The 13280-nt window shown below is 48.7% G+C and overlaps 1 long non-coding RNA gene across 1 annotated transcript in view; it reads left to right on the top strand.

Annotated features, from left to right (window-relative positions):
- LOC122463495 overlaps nucleotides 1-11558 on the top strand; it is a 169028-nt gene extending 157470 nt beyond the window's left edge. The window contains exons 3-5 of the long non-coding RNA XR_006286920.1: nucleotides 149-217; nucleotides 6602-6722; nucleotides 7389-11558. This is a non-coding gene — a long non-coding RNA (uncharacterized LOC122463495). The remainder of the gene's footprint in view (nucleotides 1-148; nucleotides 218-6601; nucleotides 6723-7388) is intronic.
- The last annotated feature ends 1722 nt before the right edge of the window (nucleotides 11559-13280 follow it).

Genomic DNA, 13280 nt, shown 5'->3' with positions numbered 1-13280 from the left:
TTCCTCCTGACCCTAAGTCAGCAATCAGTTTATGCCCTGAATCGTGAGAGTGGAAACCCCATTGTCTGCCCTGGTAGTGTCACTGCAAATGCTATCCAGAAATATTGCTCACTCTTGGAATTGTAGTTCTTCCCCCCTTTACTCACAGCCACACCAATGGGGTTGCCTGAGGGAGGAACCGCTCGCCAGTGCAAGCAAGGGAGTGATCTGGCCCTAGGTGAGCAAGTGTCCAGCCTTCCTGCAATCTGTTTTCATTCTCCTCCTCCCCTCAACATTCAGGATGCTGTTACTTCATTTCTGCTGCACCCCCCTACTCCATCGGGAGCAGTGAGATGATCCAGGGGTGTGTGCCTTTGGGAAGTTTAATGTCCTGTTTCACGGTGTTTGTGGGCTGGAGGAATCCACAGTGTTGGTGAGTGTGGTGCAGGCCAGTCTCTTCCCTTCATTGCCCCTGCAGGCTCACTCTCCTGGATGGCTTCGTTTTTTTATTTTATTTATTTGTTTGTCTGGTTTGTAGCAGTTGAGAATAAGATTTACAGTGCTTTCCTGGGAGGTTTCTAGGGAGAGATGCCTTTTGCCCACTAAATTACAAATCTCTCTCTCTCTCTCCCTGGGGCTCAGCTTCATGGCTTGATTGACACTAAAGCTTTCTGGGTTCTGAGACACTGAAGGGGATGAAATACCAATTTGCCAGGAAATTATACTCTTCCCCCTTCCCCCCCCACACCAGTCACTTAACTGGGTAAATGAAGTGTGTGTTTAATTGTAGTGCTTATAAAGCAAACTCTCTCCTTCCACTCTGTCCAATCTCCCTTCTCCCCTCCTCCATCCACATTTTTCTCCTTCCCCCCCACCCTCCTTGCTTTTTCTAATATCTCTTCGAAATGGTGACAAGCTAAGAGCTGAAGTGACATTTCATTTCTTAAACCAGAGTCTCAGTTCACAAGTCCTTAAAGACTTTGGTGGTTCCCAGGAGGTGATAAATCTAGGATGAGGATATATGGGCTCACCCTGGTGGCAAACGCAGCAAAACATCCATTGCCAGATGTACCCTGTGTTTGGCAGTTTGATAATAGAACTCATGATGTGGGCCATAGTTTTGAAGGGACCTCCATTCTGGCCTTTAGTTTTGTAACTAGAATTGTGTCCGTGTTCAGTTGGGGATTGAAATGGCAATGGGACCTACGCTAGCCCAGTGTGTGTATTGTGTCTTTCTATGGTGACTGGTCCTCAGAGGCTAAGAGAATTACTGCTATCAGCTATATACAATCGTAGAAATGTACAGCTGAGAAGGACCTTGAGGTCATTAAGTCCATCCCCCCATGCTCAGGTAGAATGAAGTACACCTACATGAGTTCTCTGTTCGCTCAAGTGGTGTGGATGCCCATGCTAGAAGTACTGGGTGCAAGCCACGCGAACTGGGGAAAAAAGGCTTTTCCACCAAAACAAAAATTGTCATTTGAGTTGAAATTGCCCCCTTTTTTTTGATAGACTGAAAAGTTTGTTTTTTTCTGAAAACTTTTCAGTTTGCAGTAAAACATAAATAAAAATAAAAATCTGGTTTTGAAAGCTGACTTGTTTGGTTTCAGTTTTCCATTGAAAAACCAAGATATTTTTTCAGGAAATTGGGGGGGGGGGGGGGGGGGGAATCTCTCAAAAAATAGGCATTTTCAAGCAGCTGTACTGTAGACATTCACCCTGTTGTGCCTGCAAATTTAGTTAGATGGCTACGTTTATATTTGCAATTCATGGAGCTGCCGTTGACTACAGGCACAAAACTAGAGTCCATCACAAATGTAACCCTAAATCTATTCTCACCGTTGATGTGACTCAGATGGTAGCATGTCGTCCTCTTGACTAGAAGGCTGTAGGTTCAACCCCCCATTGGGATTTGGGCTCCTATCTGCTACTGCGTAGTTCTGGGGGGAAGGAATGTTGACCTTAATTCTCCTCTTCCTTTCTCTGGCTTCTGTGAAGGCACACGAGCAAGGTTCCATGGTAGCTTTTCACATGGAGTTGCGATATAACCACAGGCAACCGGCTAAGCTGCTCCTGATCAATAGTACAGGTTCTAATGACTGTGGCACTCTGAGCTATTATTGAGTGCATCGTGCCTGCTGTGTTAACAGTCATTGTACTGCCAGTTTCCATCTAAGGCATTGCTTTGTAAAGTGCTCCGGGAGCTGCTTAGGAAGGGAAAGACACCATATAACACTGAATTGTGGGTGGTGTCTCTACAGCGATATCTTTCAGCAGCGCTATACAGTGCTTAGCGCACAGGTCCTCGACCAGAGGAAGGCGAGGAAGTTGCAAATAGGTTTCAGGGGGTGGCAAACACCCTGCCTTCCCCATAACACTTGAGTGGGACCTAAATGGTGGAGAGACCTGGGTGGGACTGTAAGTGGTACATAGTGGGGCTAGCCTCTCTGCACATGGATGGATTTCACTCTGTGCTCTCGCTGAGTTGCACCACATTACTCCTAGGTGGACTAGTGAAAACCGCTGACTGGCTGGGCCCTTGTAACCCCTCGGGGAGCTAATCTCGGTTAGCAATTCCCCCCACTCCTTCTCCAGCCATGTTCCAAGATGTGTTATTTAAGCATGAGCCCCTGTAGCCTGCGTCCAGGGTTCGTTTCCTCTCTCTAATGGGGCTCTCTTGTGGATAGCAGCCGCTACAGAAGGGGCTTTGTGTTATCAGCATTTCTCGCCCATCTTGCTGTCTTTGCCCACGTTGTTTTCTTTCGCTCTTTCTCTGCATGGGGGCGAATGCCGCACCAAGATGAAAGCTAGTCGGGAACCAGGCCCAGCACCTTTTGCATTTGTCCCTGTAAGCCTAAGGGAGTCTAAACTAAGAGATGCCTTAGATTGTCAGCTCTTGGGGCAGGGATCGGCTTCTTGTTCTGCATCCATGCAGTGCCAAGCACAAAGGGGCCCTGGTCGTAGGCTACATCTACATAGCCCGTGGCAGCAAGCCTCTGGATGCAGCTCTACAGACTTGGGCTTGCAAGACTCATGCCACTGTGCTCAAAATAGCTCTGGAGACAGTGCTTTTAAGTTGCAGCTTGGGCTGGAGCTCGCTATGAAACCCACCCCGTTCCCCAGGCTCCGAGGCAGAGTTCCAGCCTAAGCCACAAGGTCTACACCACCATTTTAAATGCGGTAGCGGTAGCGTGCACCCGAGTTTGTTGCCCCGGGCTCGGAGGCTCGCTGATGTGGGTTGTGTAGATGTACCCTTATCTGCTTCCACTGTGCAAATCATCCCCTTGAGAGGACTCGAAGAAAGTGTATGTTATGCCATTTTAAGGTTCGAGCCTTTCTTAGTTTCTCCTCTGAACTTGGTAGAGGATGTTTTCTGGGCCAGATCCTCAGCTGGTGGAAATCAGCATAGTTCTGTTGTTTTAAACGGAGCTGAGGATCTGGCATAGGGAGTTTAAGGTGGGCCTGGACTGGCACCTCCGATACCATCCCTTAGAAACAGCAATGTCATGCCTCTCCTCAGTGCTTTGCCACTGCCCATGGAGCATGTGCGACCCACCTCTTTTTCAGAGAGATTTTGCGGAGTGAAGTCTCGCAGCTTGTCAATGTGGCCCCGCCAGCTCGCTAGCACTTAAAGATGCTGGGGAGGACCTGGCAGCGGTGATTATTTCTGGCCAGATTCCTACTGGTGTAAATCAGCACAGTTCTGTTGATGACCATTGACAGGGTGTCAGTGCCCATGGAGAGTGGTACCCTCGTGGCAATTTGCAAGAAGGCTGCAGAAGAGTCAGTGAGTGATCCCAGGAGGAGATGGGAGGCTCTCAGATGTTCTCCACGTGCTGGCCAGAACTGAAAGATTCCTTTGGACACTTCCCCCTCCCATTTGCGGGGGGCCTGGTCCCACTCTTCCTCCCCCACCATCATTGCCCAGCCCCTGTCTTCCTTCTGCCATTGCTCACCCCCCTGCTTCCCCTTCTTTTCCACCATCACCCATGGGCACCTGGCCTCCCAGCCCCTCCCTGATCAAGTAACCTCCCCATGACAGCTGCATGGAAAAGTTACAGTGCATTTTGTAGCCGTCTTTAACGTGATGTAGGAAATTGGGAAATAAGGAGGCTGAGCTCAGCCAGTGCTCTGAACCAGCTGTGAGGGCCCGCAGATCACTGGTGGTCCCCGGGCCACAGCTTGAGAGCCTCTGTAATACACCCATCCCCAGAATGAACGAAAGATCATTTAAAATGGCAACTGAAATCCAAATTTTCTTTGCAGTAAATACATAACCCAGTTAAAATAAATTGATTAGCAACGGATATCCTCTTAACACTCTTTAAACACTAACATCTGTGCGTAATAAATAATGTACACTGTAGATATTAATTAGAAGGCTTGGAGTGCTGTGGGAGGGCAGGCTGCTCAGAAATTCCACGGAGGGCCTGCTCTGCCAAGAAATTAGAGGTGAAGGATCATATACCGATGCAGGCATATGAACACGGCCGCACAAATGCACCCCCTCCATGCGCACAGTCATACACACACCCAGAGACACGCATGCACACAGTCTCATGTAGGCACACAATTGCATGTACAGTCATTTGCTGCATGTATGATCACACATGTGCATAATCATGACCCATGTACAATCCTGACATGTATGATCACACATGCAAGTATATACATGCATAATTATGACATGTAGAATTAGAGACTGTCAAGGTTCCTCCCCCACTCTGAACTCTAGGGTACAGATGTGGGGACCTGCATGAAAACCTCCTAAGCTTACTTTTACCAGCTTAGGTTAAAACTTCCCCAAGGTACAAATTAATTTTATCCTTTGCCCTTGGAATATCCACTGCCACCACCAAACTCTAACTGGGTTTACTGGGAAACGTAGTTTGGACACGTCTTTCCCCCCAAAATCCTCCCAACCCTTGCACCCCACTTCCTGGGAAAGGTTTGGTAAAAATCCTCACCAGTTTGCATAGGTGACCACAGACCCAAACTCTTGGATCTGAGAACAATGAAAAAGCATTCAGTTTTCTTACAAGACGACTTCTAATGGAAATAGAAGTAAATAGAAGTAAAGGAATCACCTCTGTAAAATCAGGATGGTAGATACCTTACAGGGTAATTAGATTCAAAACATAGAGAATCCCTCTAGGCAAAACCTTAAGTTACAAAAAAGACACACAGACAGGAATAGTCATTCTATTCAGCACAGTTCTTTTCTCAGCCATTTAAAGAAATCATAATCTAACACATACCTAGCTAGATTACTTACTAAAAGTTCTAAGACTCCGTTCCTGTTCTATCCCCGGCAAAAGCAGCATACCGACAGACATAGACCCTTTGTTTCTCTCCCTCCTCCCAGCTTTTGAAAGTATCTTGTCTCCTCATTGGTCATTTTGGTCAGGTGCCAGCGAGGTTACCTTTAGCTTCTTAACCCTTTACAGGTGAGAGGATTTTTCCTCTGGCCAGGAGGGATTTTAAAGGGGTTTACCCTTCCCTTTATATTTATGACATAGACATAAACAGAATTGCATAAATATATGCACAAAAGTATAAATACACACAAAAATCACATGCATGTACATGATCATGTGTATATATACATACACACATGATCAAGTACATACAATATACCCATAAGCACATACATGTATAGACGCAACATAATGTACATGGAGTTGCATACATACATCCACTGCAGTTGCATATACAACATTATATATACAAAGTACATGTGCTGTGCAAAAGTACAGTCCCATATACTGTACAGTCACATACCCAATTACCTATGTCCAAAACATGTGTATAATCAGAAACACTCATGCGCACAATCAAATGCACACGCACTTATGTGTGCACAGAGACACAACCATATGCATCTGCGCAATCATATTAGACGATATGCATGCATGTAGAAAGCTATAGCTGGTTAAACACACATATACAACCATCTGCGCCCATGCATGATTACATTAAATATCCACACCAACGTAATAAATGACATAAATAAACAACACCCTTAGCAGCAATCAGTTGCTGTAAACACAAACAGCAATGCAATGCCCCTCTGCCATGTACATTGGCCAAACCGGACAGTCTCTATGAAAAAGAATTAATGGACACAAATCTGACATCAGGAATCATAACATTCAAAAACCAGTAGGAGAACACTTCAGTCTCTCTGGTCACTCAATAACAGACCTCAAAGTGGCAATTCTTCAACAACAAAAACTTGAAAAACAGACTCCAACGTGAAGCTGCCGAACTGGAATTAATTTGCAAACTAGATACCATCAGATTAGGACTGGGAGTGGTTGGGTCATTACAAAACCTAAACTTAATTTCCCCAATACTAATTTCTCCCTACTTGTCAACTGTCTGTAATGGGCCACTCTCTTACCACTCGGTATCCTGCTGTTAATTGATTTATCTCATTAAACTGACCTAACACTTGCTAAAGCAACCCACATCCTTTCATGTATTTATACCTGCTCCTGTATCTTTAACTTCATACATCTTCTAGCCCACGAAAGCTTATGCCCAAATAAATTTGTTAGTCTCTAAGGGCAGGTATTAACTACAAGCCGGATCGGGGATTGATTTATTGTGTCTCGTCTAGATGCGATAAATCGATCCCTGAACGTGCTCCCCGTCGACTCCGGAACTCCAGCTCGCGAGAGGCGGAAGTGGAGTCCACGAGGGAGCAGCAGCGGTTGACTCACGGCCGTCCTCATGGTCAGGTAAGTCGACCTAAGATATGCTATTCGCGTAGCTGAAGTTGCGTACCTTAGGTCGACCCCCAGTAGACCAGGGCAAAGGTGCCACAAGGACTCCTCATATTTTTGCTGATACAGACTAACACGGCTACCACTGAAACATATAAAATGCTCTTAAATCAGCCTTTTTGACTGCCCGGCCCTGTTGCCCTGGTATCTGTGCTCGCAGATGTCTCTCCCTGAAACCGCAGATGCAGCGTCTGAGTGTTTGTGGCCGAGGGCTGCTATCTTAGCGTCAGACTGCTCATCTGCTGGACTGTCCAGGTGTGAGGCTGTCTCTGTCCCAATCTCTCTCAACCCCCTGGATCAGCCTGGATGCTGCTCATTATTTGAAAATCCAGCTACAGATACCCTGAGCCGGCTGAGATACTGCACTGCATACTAAAGTAAAGAGCAACTGCCCTGGTTTAATAAGCCACCACGTGAGGGGATGTGATGCTCTCCCAGCTGTGGATCTAGGGTCCCTTTTTCCAGGTGGCTGGGTTCATTAGGACGGTAGCAGGGAGGAGGCACCAGCTGGCATTCCAAGCCCTTTCCCAGCATGCAGCAGGGCTGCATGTGTTGAATGTTTTGCTGGCTTTTTTTTCTTCTAATTTTATCTCCCCCCCCCCCCCCCAACCGCCCGAATAGTAGCAGTAGCTGGGCTTTCAGTCTGGAATGCATGGTGGGGCCACCAAAACCAGAAACATCTCCCTGATCACTCGGGACACCAGCTGGAGCCAAGTCAGGAGCTAAACGCCGTGACTGACCACAGGGAGGTGTGAGTGACTCTGCTGTTTCAGATGGGGGGGAAGGAAAGTGGGTGATCATAGACCCATCTGCCTGATGGTCTCCTTGCCTCATTCTTACTGTCCAATCTCTCCCAAAGGGTCAAACCCAATCATGGTGCGAGCAGGTACCATCCTGAGATCAGTAGCACCAACTTACACCCAGCCTGACTGCAGTTTGCACCACAGCTGAATTCAGCTCCGATGCCATTTAAGCACGGTCCATAAATCCTTGCCCCTTCCCATATTCCACCCTGCCCCAGGATGTGAAGAAAACCAGGGAGATGACTTTCAAGCCACAATCCAGTGTTAGGGGAGCAGTCCTCAGGCATGGGCTGTGTGGTACGGAGAACGGTGCTTTCAGTGAGGTTAGCTCTCAGTGACAGCCTGGCACTGGGTCGTGATTCTGAGGAAACTGGCCCTTGGTCAGAGGGCTCCTTTTGTGCATGCGTGGCCTGCCTCATGTATGCACAATCTTCCTTGCAGGCTGCCTTTCCCGGGTCCCCAGCAGCAGATGGGATATTTTATTGTTCTTGTGAAATAGCAGCCAATGATTGCAGTGTTAGTCAGGCACTTTATGGCCCTCTGTAAAGCAGTACAAATGAAACACTTTGCCTCCTGTATTTTTGCTACTTTTGCAGCTGCACCACTTTGTCTATAGGACCTGGGGCTGCCAACTTTTAGAGTGAGGTTGACTCAGCCAGTCGCACCTAGAAGGGGTGGATCAGAGAACAGGGCTTTCCTGTCTTGAGGAGCCAAAACAGGGGCAAACGTTCTGCTATTTGGCTGGCTCGGCCCTGGGCACTGGTGTTCTCCTCCAGGAAGTGATGGTGGCTGTACCCATTTGCTGACAGAGCCCTAGACCCAGCATGATGCTGCATCCATCCGTTGTGCCAACTGACTGTCTGGTACACGCCTTCCCAGCCCTACTTCTGTAAGGGGAAGATCTGCGTCCCGTCAGTCAATGCTGCTTGGAAAAGGAGCCAAAGCCATGGCATTCAAGGCCCTTGCAGCACCCAGAGGAGCTCCATGGGTACATGGATGCTGTTGAGATCAGATGCCTGCCTGGGGGAGGTTGTCAGTATAGAAGGCCTGCAAATCTGGAGGACTTTGCGCTGTGGAATGTTGTGACACTGACCGGAAATGGACTGTTCCGAAGTGGCACCTCCAGCAGGCAGCGTTTACATCACTGGGGAACAAATTCCCAGCAATACAAGGAGAGCATTGGTGATGGAGGGATCACCAAGGAAGGGAAGAGGACAGGGGACAAGTAGGCCTGCTCCAAATTCTGAGTACGTGCAAAGGGCTGGGTGAGCACCTACAAGTCTAGCTGTGAAGCATACCAACCTCTGGGGTCTGCAGAACTGGCCTTGATATCTCAGAACCTCATGGTCCTTCATGGAATTCTACATGCCTCCTACCTATGGGCTTGGGTGTACCATGAAGACAGCCTTTCCTGGGATCTTTTGGCTCTTCCACTTCTGCGTGCTAGGGGACTGGGGTACCTAGCAAAAACTGGGTTAAAAAAGTGAAATGGACTCTTCCAATCTGGGCGGCAGTTCAGCGGCAGGGTGCAGGGACCTGCAGGTCAGTGCTTGTGATACTCCATCCCTAGTTACTACTTTATTAATAATAATAATAATAAAAACTGCAGCCTATTGCCTAGCCCCACTGCAGTTGGAGGTCAGGGGTCTGATTTCCATCCTCAGAACCAGTCCCCATAGCTTTGGTTCTGGGTCAGATTCCCCAAATGGGAGGGGTCTATTTTCTGTTTCAGACGTGGCTGTGATCATACTAAAGCAGCCACTGAAGAGAGATTTTTGCTCAAGGTGGTAGAAATCTCCCCAGGTTTCTGCCACATGGGTCCAAAGCAACACAAGATTCCTCTCTGTTTGGGGCTGAAAGCATGAGAGCATCAAATCCAACCCCTATAACTCTGCTGCCCCCTCCAACCCACTCCCCAGTATATACTGGCCTAGTGGACCCCTCTGCCTGGGAGAGTGGTAATTCCACATGGCAAAAGGAAGGGAGCTTTCAGCTCCTAGGCCTGCCCAGAGGTTAACACATGGGAGAGCTACCACTGTGATCAGCCTCCCACGCCCCATCCTATTCATTAATCACCCACTCAGATCAGTGTCTGCAAAAGTAGGAAACCATTTTTCACTGCCACCCCTGCCCGCCCACCCCTTCTCCTGCAGGGCCTGCCCCTCCCAGCAGCCTAACTCCATGTGGTCCTCTGGTCCCCTGGCATTTGCAGGCCCCTCTGGAAGAAGATTTCGTGCTGCCTTCACCTTGCTGCCATTTTTTGCCTCCAGAGTCCCCTGGTGGAGGAAGACTGTCTCTCACAGCACCATATGGCACCATCCCAGCATATAATGGAAGGGGAGGCAGAAGCCAGAGAGAGGTGTGTGAGGAGAACCGAGTTTTTCCTGCATGGAGCATGGAAACTGCTGTGGCACTTCTCTCTCTCTCTCTGCTGGAAGTCACAGCAAGGTGTATGCAGGCCCTTCTCCCACCCCAGGGTCCTGCTGCTCCATGAGGGAGAACTACAGAGCCCTCTTACCTGGGGAACAGGCAGAGATGCCAGCATACTGCAGAAAGGAGACTCTTCCTGCTAACGTACGCCCTCAAAGGGGTACAGCGCAGTGAGGCCAGCTGCTCACCTTGGCTCTGGGGCTCAAGTCCCTTCTCCAGCACTGCCCCTTGCCAATGGGCCATGCCCCGCAGCCACCTCTGTGAAAGGTGACAGCAGCTCTCTCTGTTCCATGCCTGCTACAGAGATTGCCACCACGGGGAGCCAATTAGTGCCAACTGCCATAGGGAAACTTTCCCACTAGGAGCTGGGTTGAGGCGACCAGCTCCCTTCACGAACGCCACCAGCAGCTATTCCTGAGCTGCGGTCCCTACTGCCCACGGCTGGCCTCAACATGGCCGTATAGCCACAATAAGCTCAGTAGCCTGTCCCCCCAGAGCCACCCAGTTCCCAGGCAAAGCCTCCCCCTGGGATGTCATGCCCTTCCCCCTAGTGACTCCACACTGCCTTGATGCATTCTGTGACGTTGGCTGGGATGCAGCCATGGCCTGGCTTGCAGCACAGTCCATGGGAATGCTTTGTGGTAGGGGGAACAAGAGCTGCTCGTTAATTAGCCTTCCCTCACTGGAGAGCATCCACTCAGGTGCTGCAACAATGCACAACTCCTGCCTTTTAATTTCCTGTGAGTAATCACTCAGCCGCTATTAAAAAAGCAAACAACAAGCCCCTCACCTGGCTGTTCATGCTCCTGGCTCTTAACCTGCTCCTCTATTCTAATTTGTCACTAGCATCAGTTCAATAGCAAGAAGAAGGATGGGATTGTGTTTACGGCACTGGGCTGGCAGTCATTGGGTCAATTCCCTGCTTTGCCCAAGATGCCTTGTGTGACCCTGGGAAAAATACTTCCATCTCTCCGTGCAGCTGATCCCTGTCTGTAAAATGGGGAGTCTGGCCCTTCCTTTCTGTCTTGTCCGTTTAGACTATAAGCTCTTCGGGGCAGGGACTGTGTGTACACAGCACCTAGCACAATTGGGCCTTGATCTCACTTGTAGTGTCTAGGAGCTATTGGAGTGGCAGTCCATTAGAAACCTAATGAATTCAGTACGTACTTGTTTGCCCTGCGATAGTACCTAGAGGACCCAGTTGAGTGTGGGGCCCGTATAGGGACAGATGCTGGACAAACACCTACTGAAAAGACAGTCTCTGCCCCAATGAGCTTACAACAGAAGTCAAATCTTGTCCGAGAAATCGTTTGCAGTGTTGGCCCAGCTTCACTAGTCCCTACAAGTTGGGCATTTTCTTTTCTTGTCATTTGCAAATCTCCAGCATCTTTAAACATTCTCTCCTGATGGAGAGCCTTGTGCATGAGCCTTGGATAAACCCACTGAGACTATGGGGCTTAACCATATGCTGAATGAATGTAATGTCCTTAAATAATTTGAGGCTGCTATGGTCTCAGAAACTCTCCATCTTTCTCAGGGATAAAGATTCATTTCTCTCTGCCCCTTCCTGTGTGTTTATTAATGATTTTCCAGGCCAGCCAAGTTATAAGGGTCAAGGCTGTTATTTCTGAAAAGATAGCTGTCAATCATCACCCCAGGGGCTTCCGCAATCCAGCCTGGTTTTCCTTCAGAAGGCAGAGAACTTGATCTTTTTGTGGTCTCCTGTAATGTCAATACTCGATGGGAACACCTTGCTGGTATAGGTCACAAGCGCCATGAGTTTGGAAGCTCTCTGAGAGGAGGCCCTAGATCATTAAACCACTGCAAAGTTTGGTAAAGTTGTCAGCCTCTTATTAAGTATTATTATCTGTAGTATTGTCGTCCCTAGGAGCCCCAGTCATGGGCCAGCCCCACACTGTGCTAGGTGCTATACAAACACAGAACAAAAAGATATCCCTGCCCCAAACAGCTGACAATCTTTGAGATGCTGTAGGGCAGGAGGGAGGTGCATTGGCAGAGCTGGGAAGGGGGCTGTGGGCTAGGAGTGGAAGGATGGGCTAGTGCACGAGCCTTGGGCATGGGTGCAGTTCTCTGCTCTGCTAGAGCCGCCCTGTGAGACCATGGGTAAGCCCCTCTGTGCTCTATGTGTAAAATGGGGATAACACTACATACCTCGCAGGCATGCGGTAAGGCACTCAGATATGATTGTAATGGGGGTCATACAACTACCATAGGTAGGGTAAGGTGCATTGCCAGAGTTGTGCAGACTCAGCACAACAGGGGGTGCTGCAAATCCAGAGTGATGTGCACTGGGCAACTCTGCGAGAGCCACGGTTGGCTCAGGAGGACAGCTGTGGTTCAGGGTTGAGGTGCATGAGGGGAGACAGTGCCGCAGCAGGGAGTGCTGTAGACCAGAAAGGAGGTGCGTTGCCCAATCAGCATTTTGGGCTGTGACCTTTGGTCTGTGGCACTGAGGTAAAATAAGAATAAAACATCTGCAGGCTTGGGGGAGAGAGAGGCCAAAGAGGTTGAGGTGAGTGAGACCCAGCATTCAGGAGAGCTGGGAGCTGGGGTTCGGCCATGAACTCACCTCTCCATCTGGACTTGCAAAACCAGATCAATTTGCAAATGTTTTTAGGCTAAAGTTTGAAAAAAGACACAGTGGAAATCCCCCCTCCCCTCGAGCTCAAACCCTTTCAGCCAAGATGTCTCCGTCGGCCAGGGAAGGAAGAAACATGACCAACAAGCCAAGCTGTGGGTGACAGCTGCTGAACGTTCCACCTAGTAAAGCAGAGCATCCTCTTCCCCGCAGATATTCCAAACTACAATGCACAATGCTAGAACAATACCACACAGGGGTCCTGGTCCATGACCGAGGCTCCTAGGCACTTCAGGATTACAAATAAATAGTAGGTTTCAGAGTAACAGCCGTGTTAGTCTGTATTCGCAAAAAGAAAAGGAGGACTTGTGGCACCTTAGAGACTAACCAATTTATCTGAGCATAAGCTTTCGTGAGCTACAGCTCACTTCATCGGATGCATCCAATGAAGTGAGCTGTAGCTCACGAAAGCTTATGCTCAGATAAATTGGTTAGTCTCTAAGGTGCCACAAGTACTCCTTTTCTTTTTGCAAATAAATAGTCTGTATTATAATAGCTTTATTCAGCACACGGACATGTAAAATGCTTGTAAAGTGTGTGCACCTCCCCTTCTGGTGCTTAAAGTCCACTGCGGAGCTGAGGGTACTTGGGTCACCAGCTCCTAGTGAGTGTAAAGAACAG

This window comes from Chelonia mydas, chromosome 21 (assembly GCF_015237465.2).
Source record: "Chelonia mydas isolate rCheMyd1 chromosome 21, rCheMyd1.pri.v2, whole genome shotgun sequence".
NCBI lineage: Eukaryota > Metazoa > Chordata > Testudines > Cheloniidae > Chelonia > Chelonia mydas.
The sequence above is the reverse complement of the archived record's forward strand: the minus strand, read 5'-3'. Positions and strand labels throughout refer to the sequence as shown.